At 55.4% G+C, this 13,556-nt stretch overlaps 1 protein-coding gene across 19 annotated transcripts in view; it reads right to left on the minus strand.

Moving 5' to 3' along the window:
- The window catches only part of SHANK2 (SH3 and multiple ankyrin repeat domains 2), a 490,708-nt gene that overhangs the window by 165,737 nt on the left and 311,415 nt on the right, over positions 1 to 13,556 (minus strand). The gene's annotated exons all lie outside the window — the stretch shown is intronic.

A 13,556-nucleotide genomic window follows, 5' to 3' on the forward strand; every position in this document is an offset into this window, starting at 1 on the left:
CTTCTTGGTCTGTGCGTCCGGGCTCCCGGCTTTAGGACAGAAGCCCCCTCTGGAGGTTTGCACGCACAGGGCTCTGCAGGATGCAGGGTGCAGGTGCTGACGGCCAGACGTCACCCGGATTTACAAACGCAGGTTCCGGGCTCGCTTGGGCTGGAATGTTCGGGGAGCACACGCGGGACGTGGCAGGCGTTGCCCCCCGTGAGGGGCAGATGCTCTACCATGTGGCACAAACAGGCAGTGAGAGCTCAACAGCCCCGGGTCAGTGTAAACTCTCCAGGGGCGGGTGGGCGAGAGCGTTTGGCCCAGCAACGGTGGCTGCGGGGCCCCACGTGATGGGAAGACACCCTCGAGGGCGCCAAGAGGTGTCCCGGGACGGCAGGAGGAGGCCGCAGAGACCCCCGCACGGGGGGACACAGGTGCCAAGAGGGAGGCGTGTGGACGGCACTTGCCCTCGGAAAACGCGTGTGAGGTGTGCAGGATCTCTGTTCTAAGAGACTGACGTGTATGTCGGCTGGATAACGTCCCCCAAAGACACCCCGGAACCCGTGAATGTCAGCCTCGGTGGCAAAAAGGCGGGGGGGGCGGTCTTTGCAGATGTGATTAAGTTACAGGTCCCGAGACGGGGAGATTATCTCGGATGATCCAGGCGGGCCCTAAATGCCGTCCCGGTTGTCCTTACAAGAGAGAGGGAGACCGTGTAAACAGAAGAGGGGTGGCCGTGTGACCATGGAGGCAGAGAAGACAAGAGGGACGGGGCCACAGCCCGGGGACGCCTGGGGCCACAGAAGCCGGCAGAAGCGGGAAGGACCGTCCCCTAGGGTCCCTGTGGTGTTTCGGAAAGACGAGGCCATGGACCCCAAACCTCCCTCAGTACACAACTCAGACCCCTGACCTCAATCCTGGCCATGCCCCGAGGTGGTGCTGTTAGGGGGCTCCCCCCCCCTTCCCACGCGAGGGACCCAGGTGCTTGGCAGAAGGGTGACTCATGTGCAGAAAGAGGCCACGCTTCTCAAACGCGGGGCGGGAAAAGCTCCCGACCCCCAGCGGGATCCTGGCTGCGGAAGCCCTCCGCCAACCTTCAGAGCTCACTTCCCCTGCCTGCAGGGCCCCGTTCCAGAACAGAGCTCTGCCCAGCCCGGCTCCTCCCCGTCGCTCGTCCCCCAGCCCCTGCTCGCCCCTCCTCCACGGGCCGACTGCACACCAGGCACCGGGGATGTGATGGCACCATCTGCCATGCCCGGCTCCCGGCCACCGTGCCAGCCTCCACCTTGACCTTGACTAGCAGAGTCTGCAATCGGCACGTGCCCCGAGGAGCACAGAGCCCCGCGTGCTAGCTGGCAGCCACCCAGGAGGGCGTCCCGGAGTCCGGAGCTACCGCGACCAGCTCCCAAGGCGGTGCTCCCAAGCCGCACCCCACTGAAGCCCGGACAGGCTGTGTCCCCTGGGGGCTGGGACGGGTGCCTGGCATTCCCTCCTGTCCGGGCAGGAGTGGCAGCCGTGCCCTGCCTGCTGTGCCGCTGCACGTAGCCCTGGCCCTCTCTGCCCAGCTGCCTGCCTCCTCCTTCCACCACACAGACCTTTGGGGAAGGTGGGTTCTTTGCTTTTTCAAACAAATCGACACGCAATTGACATAACATAAAATTAACCACTTTCAAGCGAGCACTTCAGTGGCACTTAGTGCGCTCCGCCTCTGCTCAGTTCCAGAACATTCTAACCACCCCACGAGGAGAGCCCACACCTGTGGGGTAAGCATTTCCCAGGGGAATTATTCCCGAAGGGGCACAGGAAGGTCGGGCCCTCGCTGAACATAATATATAAAAGATGGTCGTAATATGCCTCTAAATTGGGAAAGTCCCTTGAATCCCAGGAAGACCGGGACCGATAGGGCCCGGCCCGGGCTCAGACCCCACCCCTCCCCTCTGCGTAGTTTCTCATCTGCGAAGCGGGGGGCGCGAGCGCTCCCCGGCTCGAAGGACTGGGATGGAGACAGGTGCCGGGAACAGTGTGTGGAAGGAGTTACTGAGCACGCACGGTTCCAGGCCTCAGTTTCCCCCTCTGTGGATAGAGATGACAGTCACCTCCCAGGAAGTGTGAGGTCCAGAAGCCAGAACGCCTGCACAGTGCTTTGCACGTAGTAGGTGCTCAATGTGTTGGCCCCCGTGTTGGGGGAGGGGCTCAGGCAGAGGCCACCCAGGAGCCACAGGACTGGTCAGGGGACAGAGGACTTGGACGCGGCCCACATCGGCCCCCTGTGATGTAGAAACCGAGGGTGAGAGCCGGGTAGAAGGAGAAAGCCGCCCCTGCGGGCCCACTATGCGCAGGGCCCCGACGAGTGCTTTGCGGGCAGCGATCACAGATGTGCTGTCACTGTGCCCGCTGTGCAGATGAGGAGCCTGAGGTCAAGGCAAGGAGGCTGCTCGCCCACCTCTCGAGCGGGAGAGCCCAGGCCTGGGAAGCGCTCTGGGCAGCCGTGGAGGACGGTGCGGGACAGGGGCCGGGGCAGGGGTGAGTGCGGTGAAGGAGCGTGCCAGCAAGCAGACCCAGCATGGACAAGGGCACGGGGGCGTGACCACAGCGACAGCACAACCGGAAGGCGGGGGTGAGTGGGGGCTCGTACCCACGCGTAAAGGCCTGAACTGCACTGTGTCCAGTGTAGGTTGGGAGCATGAGAAATCCATATTTCAGAAATGCCACTCGGGTGGGTGGACCCGGAGGGGACAAAGCTGCTGGCGGCCAGGAGATGAGTCAGAGGGCTGAGCCCAGTCCAGGGAGGAACGCGGGAAGCCCCCGAACATGGCCCTGGCTGCAGGGGTGGGGGAGACGCAACCGGGAGGACGGGCGAGCGGGGCCGATGGCCCTTGGGGCTGACTGGCCACCGGGAGAGGCCCGTGGCTGGCATCTAATGCTGGCTGTGTCTGCTTTGGAAATGCCTACGATCCACACGAGGCCAGAGTGCTGGCCTTTCCTCCTCCTTCCCTCCCTCCCTCCATCCACTCACCTACCTACCCACTCATTCAAGCAAACATCCATCCACCCATCTACCCATTAGTTCATCTATCCATCCATCTATCCATCCATCCACCTGTCCGTCATCTATCCACCCATCTATCCATCCACCCACCTGTCCGTCATCTATCCACCCATCTATCCATCCACCCACCTGTCCGTCATCTATCCACCCATCTATCCATCCACCCACCTGTCCGTCACCTATCCACCCATCTATCCATCCATCCACCTGTCCGTCACCTATCCACCCATCTATCCATCCATCCACCTGTCTGTCATCTATCCACCCATCTATCCATCCACCCACCTGTCCGTCACCTATCCACCCATCTATCCATCCATCCATCTGTCCGTCACCTATCCACCCATCTATCCATCTGTCCGTCATCCATCCATCCATCCATCCATCCATCCATCCAGTCCTCCCACTCAGGACTCCCTCAACCCTGCATCTCTGAAGGTTGAGCACCTGCCAGGCCCCATGAAAGATGCCGGGGAAGAGGAGGCAGGCTGGAGTCAGCTCCATTGTATCTTGCACAAGACAGACACAGGGAAGCAAGGAGTGCAAGGTGTAAAGACACAGCCACCTCCCAGCCTCCCCCTTGGACCAGGTAACCTCGAGTTGAACCAGGATCTGCTCGCTTGTCCCTCTGGCTTCTCCCAAGTCAGGCACCAAAGGCATTCCTGCTTCCTAGAGGAGGGGGCTCGGAAGACCAGGTCTTCGGCCAGAGGTGGGGAATCAGCACGAGCACCTCCTGAGAACCTACTGACTGCCAGACGCAGCCTTGGGAACACCTCTGAACTGGCCTCGCCCTCTTCTCCTGGAACAGCACCCCCTTGGCATGGCACCCCACTGGCAGCTTGGGCCTGAACCCTGAATTTCAGGGTCTGCGGTTCTGTAGAAAATATGTTCGTTCACAAGTGACCTGAGGCTGGTGGTTATGGCGGTTTCAAGCAGAATATTTAGAATTCTGTAACCAGCCTGGGGGGAGGGGGGCGGTGATATAGCCATTTTACAGGTGGGGAAACTGAGGCCCGTGCAGGGAGCTAGTGTCAGAACTGGGACTGGGACCCTGGCATCTGAACCCACAGGCTTGAGCCTCATCAGGCTCAAAGCTGGTCCCTAGGACTTCAGACTAGTACACTTAAGACCTAGTACATAAGGACTGGCCCCATTCGGAGTCTGAGCCAGGGCTGTGGGGCTGGAGAAGGCAAGAAGGAGACACACATCTTGGCCTGGGGGGCTGGGGGGCTGGGGGGCTGGGGCTGGCTCGGGTCTTCTCTGCCCAGCTCTGCAGTGGCTCATGTTAGCAGCCTGAAATCAGCCTGGGGGGAGTATTCACACGTGGACACTGGCGAAGGCTACCGACCAGGGAACAACAGATGCCAGACACAGCGCGGGGGGCACAGGGGCAGAGGCTGCTTTTGGCAGCTGGCATCATGGAGAACTTCACGGAGCCCTGAAAACCCTGTCCTCTGGTGCTGAGTGGCTTGGGCATTTGGGGAGACGGCAGGCCGGTGTTCAGCTCCGGGGGCAGAACCAGGAAGGCCTGAGGGCTACTCAGGGGCTCGGCCAGTCCCAACCTGGAGGTGTGCCCGGAATGCCAGCCTCCTTCCACCTCCTCTGCTGTTTCACCACTGTCCCCACCCATCCGCCTGCGCTCCCCCCACCCACACACCCACTCGCCACCTGGGAATGTACTAAATGTGGTCCGAGGGTGCTCTGAGCCAGGAGCCTCCCTTGTGCGGAGGGACTTTGCTCCCAGCCTCCAAACAGGGGCCACTCAGTCCAGAAAAAAGGTGCCACGGCTTCCTGCCCAGTCCCGCCAAAAAGGGTGAAATGAGAGGGAGTGTTCTCTGAGAATTTCGGCTTCTGCCCTAGGGCCAGGTGGTCCTGGGATGCCTCCCCTGGCTAGGCTCAGCAGCTCCAGTAAAGAGCCCCAACACAGGAGGTCAAGGGCTCCCTATGCAGGGGCTTCTGAGCCTGGGTCTCCAGGAGACTCCTCCCACTTGTGGACCCCCCTGTGGTTTTAGAGGGTCTGAGCCTATCTCCAGCCAAAAGAACATGCTCTGTCCCCTAGTCTGGGGACACTAGCAAGGTCGGAAGTCCCCAAGTCGGTCGCTTTACATCATGACAGCGCTGGGGACAGTGGTGTGGTGAAACCAGAGAACACTTAACGTCTAATCACTGAGTTCTGGAGCGGGAGAGGCCCTCGCTTGCTCCCCCCCCGCCCCCCGTGTCCTGAGAGGCTCAGAACCAGAGTGGACCCAGGACATATACAGAGTGCCAGGAGTCTGCATAACCGCCTATTCAATCTGAATCTCAAAGATCCACGATGGAGGTTGAATCACAGCTCTTGATTTTCAGACGCCACCAGGAGCAGGGTAGGGTGTCTGCACCCTACCCCCGCCCCCCCACCCCTACAACCACCAGTCAGCATCCTCCGCTGTCTCCACTCAGCCTGGCCCCGGCATTCCTAGGACCCCTCTCACCACTGCCTCATCGCCCGGGCATCTCGGCATGCTCACCACGAAACAAAAACACCCCAGCCCCTCAAGTTTCAATTTGAACCCTACTATTGTCCCACAGGTTTGAACAAGAACCTGCATCGGTCTCTTTTTGGGCTCCTGGGGTAAGTGGGGCAAAGAACATGACTCTGGACTTCTCTCTTTTTGGTGTTTGACCTGAAGGAACAGGCAATCAGCGTGGTCCCTGCCTTGAGAGCATCTCTGTGCAGAGAACTGCCCATTCACAGCTGCCTGCTTGTTCCCAAAGATATCCGGAAACGACTTCCCTCATCTTTAGAAGCTTACCCATCATTGACAAGAAAGGCTCTTGGAACATAACAATGTGATTGTCAAAATAATAACTTACAGAGACAGGTTGAAAGTTGAGAGAATCTCCCAGAATACAGAGTGAAAAGGCAAAGGGACAGAAAACATAAGAAAGAATGGGCTGATAGGAAATCCAGAAAGAGGGAACTGCGACAGGAAGTGAGGGCATTTCCAAGGGAATAACGAAAGCATATTCTTAAAGCCGAAGCTGCTTCAGTCTGAAGGAACCCCCAGGATAGTGGGCACAATGAATAAAGAAGAGACTTAGACCCATCAGCATGACATTTCAGAATATCAAGGAAAAGTAGAAACAATGAAGTTCTTCCAAGGCTTTGGAGAGAAAGACAAAGGATCACCTATACTGGAGTGAGGATCAGATAGCACCATCACCTCTCGTCAGCAATGAGCAGAAGCAAGATGTCAATAAAGCAATGCTTTAATTGTTTAGAAGAAAACCATTTTGAATCTAGAATTCTACAGCACTGGGCACATCAGAGACTTTTCAGACACGGGAGTTGACATTCCAGGTACCTTTTACTGAGGTTGTTGCTTGAGTATGTGTCCTGGTAGAACAAAGCTAAAGAAACACCTCACTTACCCAGTAGCTCCATGAAGGGAAGTCTCAGAATGAGAATCGTGCACTGGGACCTGGGGAATGGTGTCCAAATGGGAGCAGAGAGCTCCGATAAGGATGAGATGGGTTCTAGTGATACAGAAGAAACAGGATGATATTTTAGTGGCATATTGAAGAACTAATTCCTCTTCCACAAAAAAAAAAAAGGCAACCAGAAACTCCAGGAAAAAATAAGAACTTCATGTGAAAACCATAACCCTAACATTAAGCTAAACTGTGACAATACTTTGAACAACTAATGGGGTGAAAGAAAAAAGAATCCAGTGGATTCTGGTATTAGAAAGCCCTTTCTTCAAATGTGTCTGTCAAAAGGAACTGCAGTCCTAGCCTTTGACTTGGAAATGATGTAAACATTTATAGTATCATGATAATGTGATGCTTTCCACTGGCTTTAAACTTTTGAATCCAACTTATAGATAGAACCTAAAAGACTTTTACAGCAAAGAACTAATGCTGCTTTATGTTGTTACATTGAGAAATGCAGGGGTAGTCACAGAGTTAGGGAGGTAACCATCGGAAGAACAAGGCAAAACAAGTCAAAGAGATCACCTCACACCTGAATGAGTATGAATGGCTACTGTCAAAATATACACAAGAAACGATCTAACTAATCTAACGGTAGATAATGTAGCTGGAGATAAATTCTAACCAACTCGTTAGAATGACTATTGTCAAGAAGACGAGAAATAACTTTTCTTGGCAAGGACACGAAGAAGTCGGAACCCTTGTGCGCTGTTGGTGGGAAAGTAAACAGGTACAGCCACTCTGGAAAACAGTACAGAGGATCCTCAGGAAATTAAAAATAGAAGTACCATATGATGCTGCAATGCCACTTCTGGGTATTTATCCAAAGATAAATGGGAACACGAAGTCAAAAAGGTATCCACAGCCCATGTTCAATGCAGCATTATACACAACAGCCAAGATATGGAAACTACCTAGGTGCCCATTGGTAGACAAGTGGATAACAAGGAAGTGGTGTACACGGAATATTATTCAGCCATAAAACGAAATGAGATCCTGCCATTTACAACACGAAGAAACTCTGAGGGCATTATGTTAGGTGAAAGAAGCCAGACGGAGAAAGACAAATACTGCACGATTTCATCTATATGTAGAATGAAGCAAAACAAATGAACAAGCGAAGCACAACTCATAGCTACAGAGGTTGGTGGTTTCCAGGAGCAGGGGATGAGTGATGCCATAGGTCAAGGTGGTCAAAAGGTACAAACTCTCAGCTGTAAGACAAATGAATCCCTTGGGGCACCTGGGTGGCTCAGGCAATTGAGGATCTGACTTTTGGTTTTGGCTCAGGTCATGATCTCACAGTTCGTGGGATCGAGCACCGTGCCGGGCTCCGTGCGAACAGCACGGAGCCTGCTTGGTATTTTCTCTCCTCCCTCTCTCTCTGCCCCTCCTCTGCTTGCACCCACTCTCTCTCTGTCCCACCACGAACAGATAAATATTTTTAAAAAAGAAAAGACAACTAAGTCCCAGGGATGTAATGGATAGCACCGTGACCATGATTAATAACACGGTATTATATATTTGAAAGTCGCTAGGAGAGTAGATCTGAAAAGTTCTCTTTGTGAGAAAACCAAGTGTAACGAAGGAAGGTGACAGATTCAACCAGGCTTCCCATTCACGGTGATCATTCTGCAGCGCGTACAAATATCAAATCATGACGTTCTACACCTGATAGTATAATGTGATATGTCGATTGCATGTCAATGAAAAAACAAGACAAAAAGAGAAGTAAGGTATAATCACGGAGGTAGGGAGGCAGTCTGTGGACAACGGCTGAGGGCCGACCCCCTCGGCAAGCCGTGGAAGAATGGGGAGGAGGGCGGGAGTCCTCGGACGCTCGTGATGGATAAGGGAAGGGGAGGGGCCCCGGGTCTCCCATGTGGGCACTGGGCGTGCTGTTCACCATGACAGAGACGGCGGAGGAGAACATGTTCTAGGAGAAACTACTGGGACGCGTTCTCTGGGGCCGTGACTCCTCCAGCTGGAGACCTGGCTCCAGCTGCCATATTCGTGCACATGTCCCGCTGGGAGAGCCAGCTGGGAGAGCTGGCGCGCACAGCTGTGGTGACTTCTTATGTTGCCTGGGCCCAGGGATTCACCCCTCTCTTTCCTGCTCTCAAAAATATAAAAAAGCAATACATACCTGCGAAAGCTACAAGTACAGATATGTAGGGACAAAACAGCAAAACCCCCTCTGTCTGTCCCAAAGGAGCTGCCCTGAGAGCTTCATCATTAATCACGAGGCCCGGCCACCAATCCACCGAGGGGGATAAAAAAGCAAAGTATGTTCCCGTACGAATCCGCGAACATCCTCGGGGGTTGATCCCTTTTTTTCAAGTCGAAGGAATAATAGAAAACATACAAATACAAAATAATGTTGGAGAACATCCATGTTTCTTGCCATTCAGTTCTCACTACCTACACGAGGCACTCTCCTAGAACACAGAGTTAGGGTTTCAAGGGAAATCAGCTACCCACCCACGCTGTCCACAAGTCAGCGTCCCTCTGGATTCGCACAGCACGTGCCTCTAAGCTGCAAACACTAATCCTACGTTGCCCCCATTCACCTTGTCCTGAACACCACCGGGGGCTGTGGCCTGCGTCGGAAGACTGATCTCCACTTTGCAAATAGGGTCGGGGGGTCAGGGACCGAGGCACTCAGAGGGACAGCGAGTTGCCCAAGGTTACATATACGGGGTCTTCATTGGAAAGTCAGATGTAAAAACCTAGGGCCCTGTACTTTCAAGGGCTTTGAAAGGCTTCAGGTCATGTGCATGTGCACTTCCATACTCAGTGTCCGCCTCTGGGACGATCCTCAGGAAACCGACAGGAGAGGTTCTCTCCGGAGAGAACTGGGGGCCAGGGGGTAAGGACTTAAGTCTAACACGATACCCGCCCATGTTGGATTTTGTATCCGCATGTATGTACTTCCGATTACCAACTTAAAAACAAACAAAGTTGGACGATGATGTCTGACAGCCATGAGAGTAAGAAGCCACCACTAGGGGCCGTCCGGCTGGCCAACAGGTACCATTTGCTGCCCTTACGATTCAACTGGTCTCACCAAGAAAGAGGAACAGTGACGACCCAGCACCTTAGATGCGTTCCCCGCATGGCGCTTCTGAACACAGTGCTTCCAGGCGGGTCCGAAGCTGCAGGTGCAGATTTGGATGAGTAGCGAGGGGTCCCGGGAGGTGTCTGATGACAACAGGGAACGGGTCCAACCCCACTCACCTCTGGGGCTCCTCCCTGTAGAGCCCCAAAGGAGGAGAGCCCTCCGCACTCCCCGTTTGCCCCCCATGTAGTGCCTAGGTGGGTCCTGTCCCTTCTAACGACACCTTACACTCGGAAGCCACCCACCTGTCTATCCCTACCTCTCCACCGGCCCGTCACCACCACTTCCCAGCCAGGAAGATGACAACAGTCGCGCAGGTGGCCCCCACCCTTCTTTCTGTTTGCCTCCAGCAAAGTTAACCAGGTCATGTTACTCTTCTGCTTAAAGCCCTCTGGGATCCCCACTGCACAAACGGGAGGAAGTCCAGTCTCCTCCCACAGAGCAGAGCACAAGGTCCTTCTCTGGGATCATCCTCTCTACTCCCTTCCAGGCCACTGCTTTCCTGCACATCACCTCAGTGCCTTTGCACACGCCGGGCTTTCTGATTCTGCTGAATGGTCAGGTGTCAGATCAAAAGTCACTTCGTTAGAGAGACTTTCCTCGGCTCCCTCTATAAAGCAGGTCTGCCCCAACCTGCCCAAGAGACTGTATGGTGACACTGCTGATTTGCTCCAGAGCATTGACTGCTAAGTGTGATTCTCTAGCTTATTTGTTCCTCAACTTTGTTATTTTCACTATTTAGATTTTAATCTGCGTGAGGTCAGAGACTGTGTTTGTCTTGTTTACCTCCACATCCTTAGCTCCCCGGGTCATCAGATTTTGATGAATATTGGTCGAATAGATGGGCAGATGAACAAGAGAAGTGGACGGGTGGAGAGGTCAATATGGATGGCCGGATGGGTAGGTGATGGAGGAATTGATAGCTGGCTGGCTGGCTGAGTAGACGGGTAGTTGGAGGGCTGAATGGCTGGCTGATCGATAGGCAGACAGGTAATTGGATGGCCGGCTGGATGAGTGGATGGATGGATGGGGTGTATTCAGCCTGGTATGAAAGCCTGAGGTCCCTCCTCCTTCTCCCAGGTAGACTCCTCCTCGATGCCCCATGCTAATGAGGCTGGGGTTCTGATTTAAAACTAGCGGGAACTTGAGACTCCTATACTCTGTGTTTTTAAGAACAATATTGAAATATCCGTAAGGTCCGCTGTAGAAATGGCTACAGGTTCTCTGCTTTCTGATCTCGATCACGTGCCCATGCTTCTAGATCCTTCTGCCATGTACACGATGGGTAGGTGGAGGGGAATCCCGAGGAAAGAAGCGGCTGGAGTAGCTGGACCCAGTGAACAACGAACGGGTGTGTTTTTATCAGTCTGCTCCTCAGCAACGAGTCCCTGAGCAAAGCTGTGGACATAACGGGGGGTGGGAGGGGGTGGGAAGGGGTGGGAAGGGGAGAATGGGCTGACTGATTCAGAAACCGTCTCCACTGAATGCCGCGTCTTATTGCCTTCTCTTTAATTACATTTCCATCTGCAACAGCGTGGCCTCAGCCCTGAGCGGCCTGCCCAGACCGCTGCCCTGCGCCTACGGTGGGTAATTGGCCCGGGGGCTGGCGCGGCACCCAGATCTCCGTGGCTCGCCAGGCCGTGTCTGACATGGATTCCGAAGCAGGTCAATGAGCCGGTGGCTGGCGTGTCCCTTAGACGCTTCCTGCCTCTTCAGCCAGAGGAGCCCGGGCTCAGCCTCACCCCCAAACCCGCCCAAGAGCCACGCACGTCGGCCGCCTGGGTTTCGATGGCAGGCGGGAGCCACCAGCTCCTTGGCCTTGCTGAGCGCGTGGTCCGGAAGAGGTCAGTTCTGGGATGCGGTGGCTCCCCCAGGCTAAGCCCTACGTCCTGGGCAGAAAAGCTCAGACCTGATAACCCAGGTAACGTCATTCCATCCGCCCAACACACTTCACCAGCACACAACACACGACGGTTTAGTCTCTGTTGACTTCTCTCAATCCGCAGCTAGTTCCTTGGCCAGCCTTGGGCGGTAACATCTTTACCATGGGATAGAGGGGACTGAGGGCAAGGGTCCTGTATTCCAGGTGACCGCGCCTCGCACACAGGCCCCGGCACCCATGTGGCCGAGGGCCAGGTCCTTAATGTGACCTTCCTTTCTCCACCTTAGGGTTCTGAGAAGCGGATAATGACGCTGTTTCCAAGGTCACTGGAGGAGGGTCATCGGGCAGCAGTGGTGACCAAGCCAAGGAGCGGGCATGTGGCAGGAGGTTCATAAATGGCGCCACGATTACTCGCATCTTTTTCTGGCCAATGTGAGCCCACAGCGCATCTGAGTCCCTCACCCTGGGAAAGTCGGCACTGACTCCTGAACTACGGTCATGGCCAGAGCTCTTACCATTCAGAAGTCATCAGTTGACCCTGAGGGGCGTGGCTGGATGTCCCTCTTCTCTGTGGTCCCAGGCCCTGGCCCCGAGCCGGTGGTCGGTAACACGCAAAACAAAAGGTTTCCTCTGGGCGTCGAGACAAGGGGAGGCAGAGCTGACAAGGATCTCACATGTCACCTGGTCCTACCACCTAGGACATTCTGGCAAGAGAATGCCTACCCGGCTTGGCTTCCTCCGGTGGCGGGGAGCTCATCACCTCCTGACAGCTCTGTTCTCTCTGTGAACAGCTACAACGGTTCCGCACGCCTTCTGCCGGCCAAGCTGCCGTGTGTGTGTGTGTGTGTGTGTGTGTGTGTGTCCCCCAGTGTGTTCCGGGCCTGCTGTCAGCCATGTGACACGTGACCCAGCCAGCCTGCCTGGACCCGTGGTCTTCTCTTTCCCTGGCTCGGTCAGCTCAGGTCCCTGGACAGCCCCTCTGTGGGCGAGCCGCGGCTGCCAAAGGCTCCTTTCTCCCAGAAGCCCCACTCCCAGGCCGGATGGCCCTCCAAGTAACCATGGCGACAGTCTGGCCACTCTCTGAGCCTCAGGCACCCTCTTTCTTAGAAAGGAAGCAAAGCAGGACAGCCACACCGGCCGTGACCACGTGTCCAGGGTCCACTTTCTCCAGCAGCCGCCTGCGGCCGCAGAAGCAACTCATTTGAGCCCCACGGAGACTGGTCGAGAGAAGCCGGGGTCAGGCATGCCTCCCCAGAAGCCACCAGCCTCTGAGCTTTCTCTCTCTCGGCGGTACTGGGCCACAGACCGCAGCTTGAACTTTCAAGGCCAAAAAGTGGGCAAGGTCAGCAAGACCCGCTTGGGAGGGGCGGCTCGGCTCCTCTGCCCGGTATGGGATTCCCGTCCTAAACCGTCTTGTGTACGACAGAAAGGTGGTCGGGACAGGTCGGCACTAAAGCCAGGTCCAACGAGCGATTCCACTGCCAGACGTACACCCCAAAGGACCGGAAACAGGTGCTCAGATACTTGAACAAGCATGTCCACACCAGCACCATTCACAACAGCCAAAAGGTGGAAGCAAGACGGGTGTGCGTCCACGGAGGAATGACAAACGAAACGTGGCTTATGCCTGCAGAGGGACCTTCTTCAGCCTTGCGGAGGAGGGACACTGACACCTGCTACAGCACGGACAGACCTTGAGGACACCACGCTGAGTGAAACGTGCCAGTCGCAAAAGAAGACAAATACCGTATAATTCCCCTTCTGGGCGGCCCCTAGAGTCACCAGATTCAGACAGAGAGTGGATGGCGGGCACCAGGGGCTGGGGGAGGGCCTGGGGGCTTTCGGGGTTTCATGGGGACAGTGTTTCGGTTTGGGAAGATGGAAAGTTCCGGAGACGGAGGGTGGGCATGACTGCACAACAGAACGAACGTACGTTATGCTCAAAGGCCCTGCCTGCTTGGTGCCACGCCTTTCGGGGTGGGGGGGTGAGCCTTCCTTGTACAAGAGCTTCAACTCAGAGGCAGGAGGCAGAGGGAAAATGCAGACGACGTAGA

The sequence above is a fragment of the Leopardus geoffroyi genome, chromosome D1 (genome assembly GCF_018350155.1).
Source record: "Leopardus geoffroyi isolate Oge1 chromosome D1, O.geoffroyi_Oge1_pat1.0, whole genome shotgun sequence".
NCBI lineage: Eukaryota > Metazoa > Chordata > Mammalia > Carnivora > Felidae > Leopardus > Leopardus geoffroyi.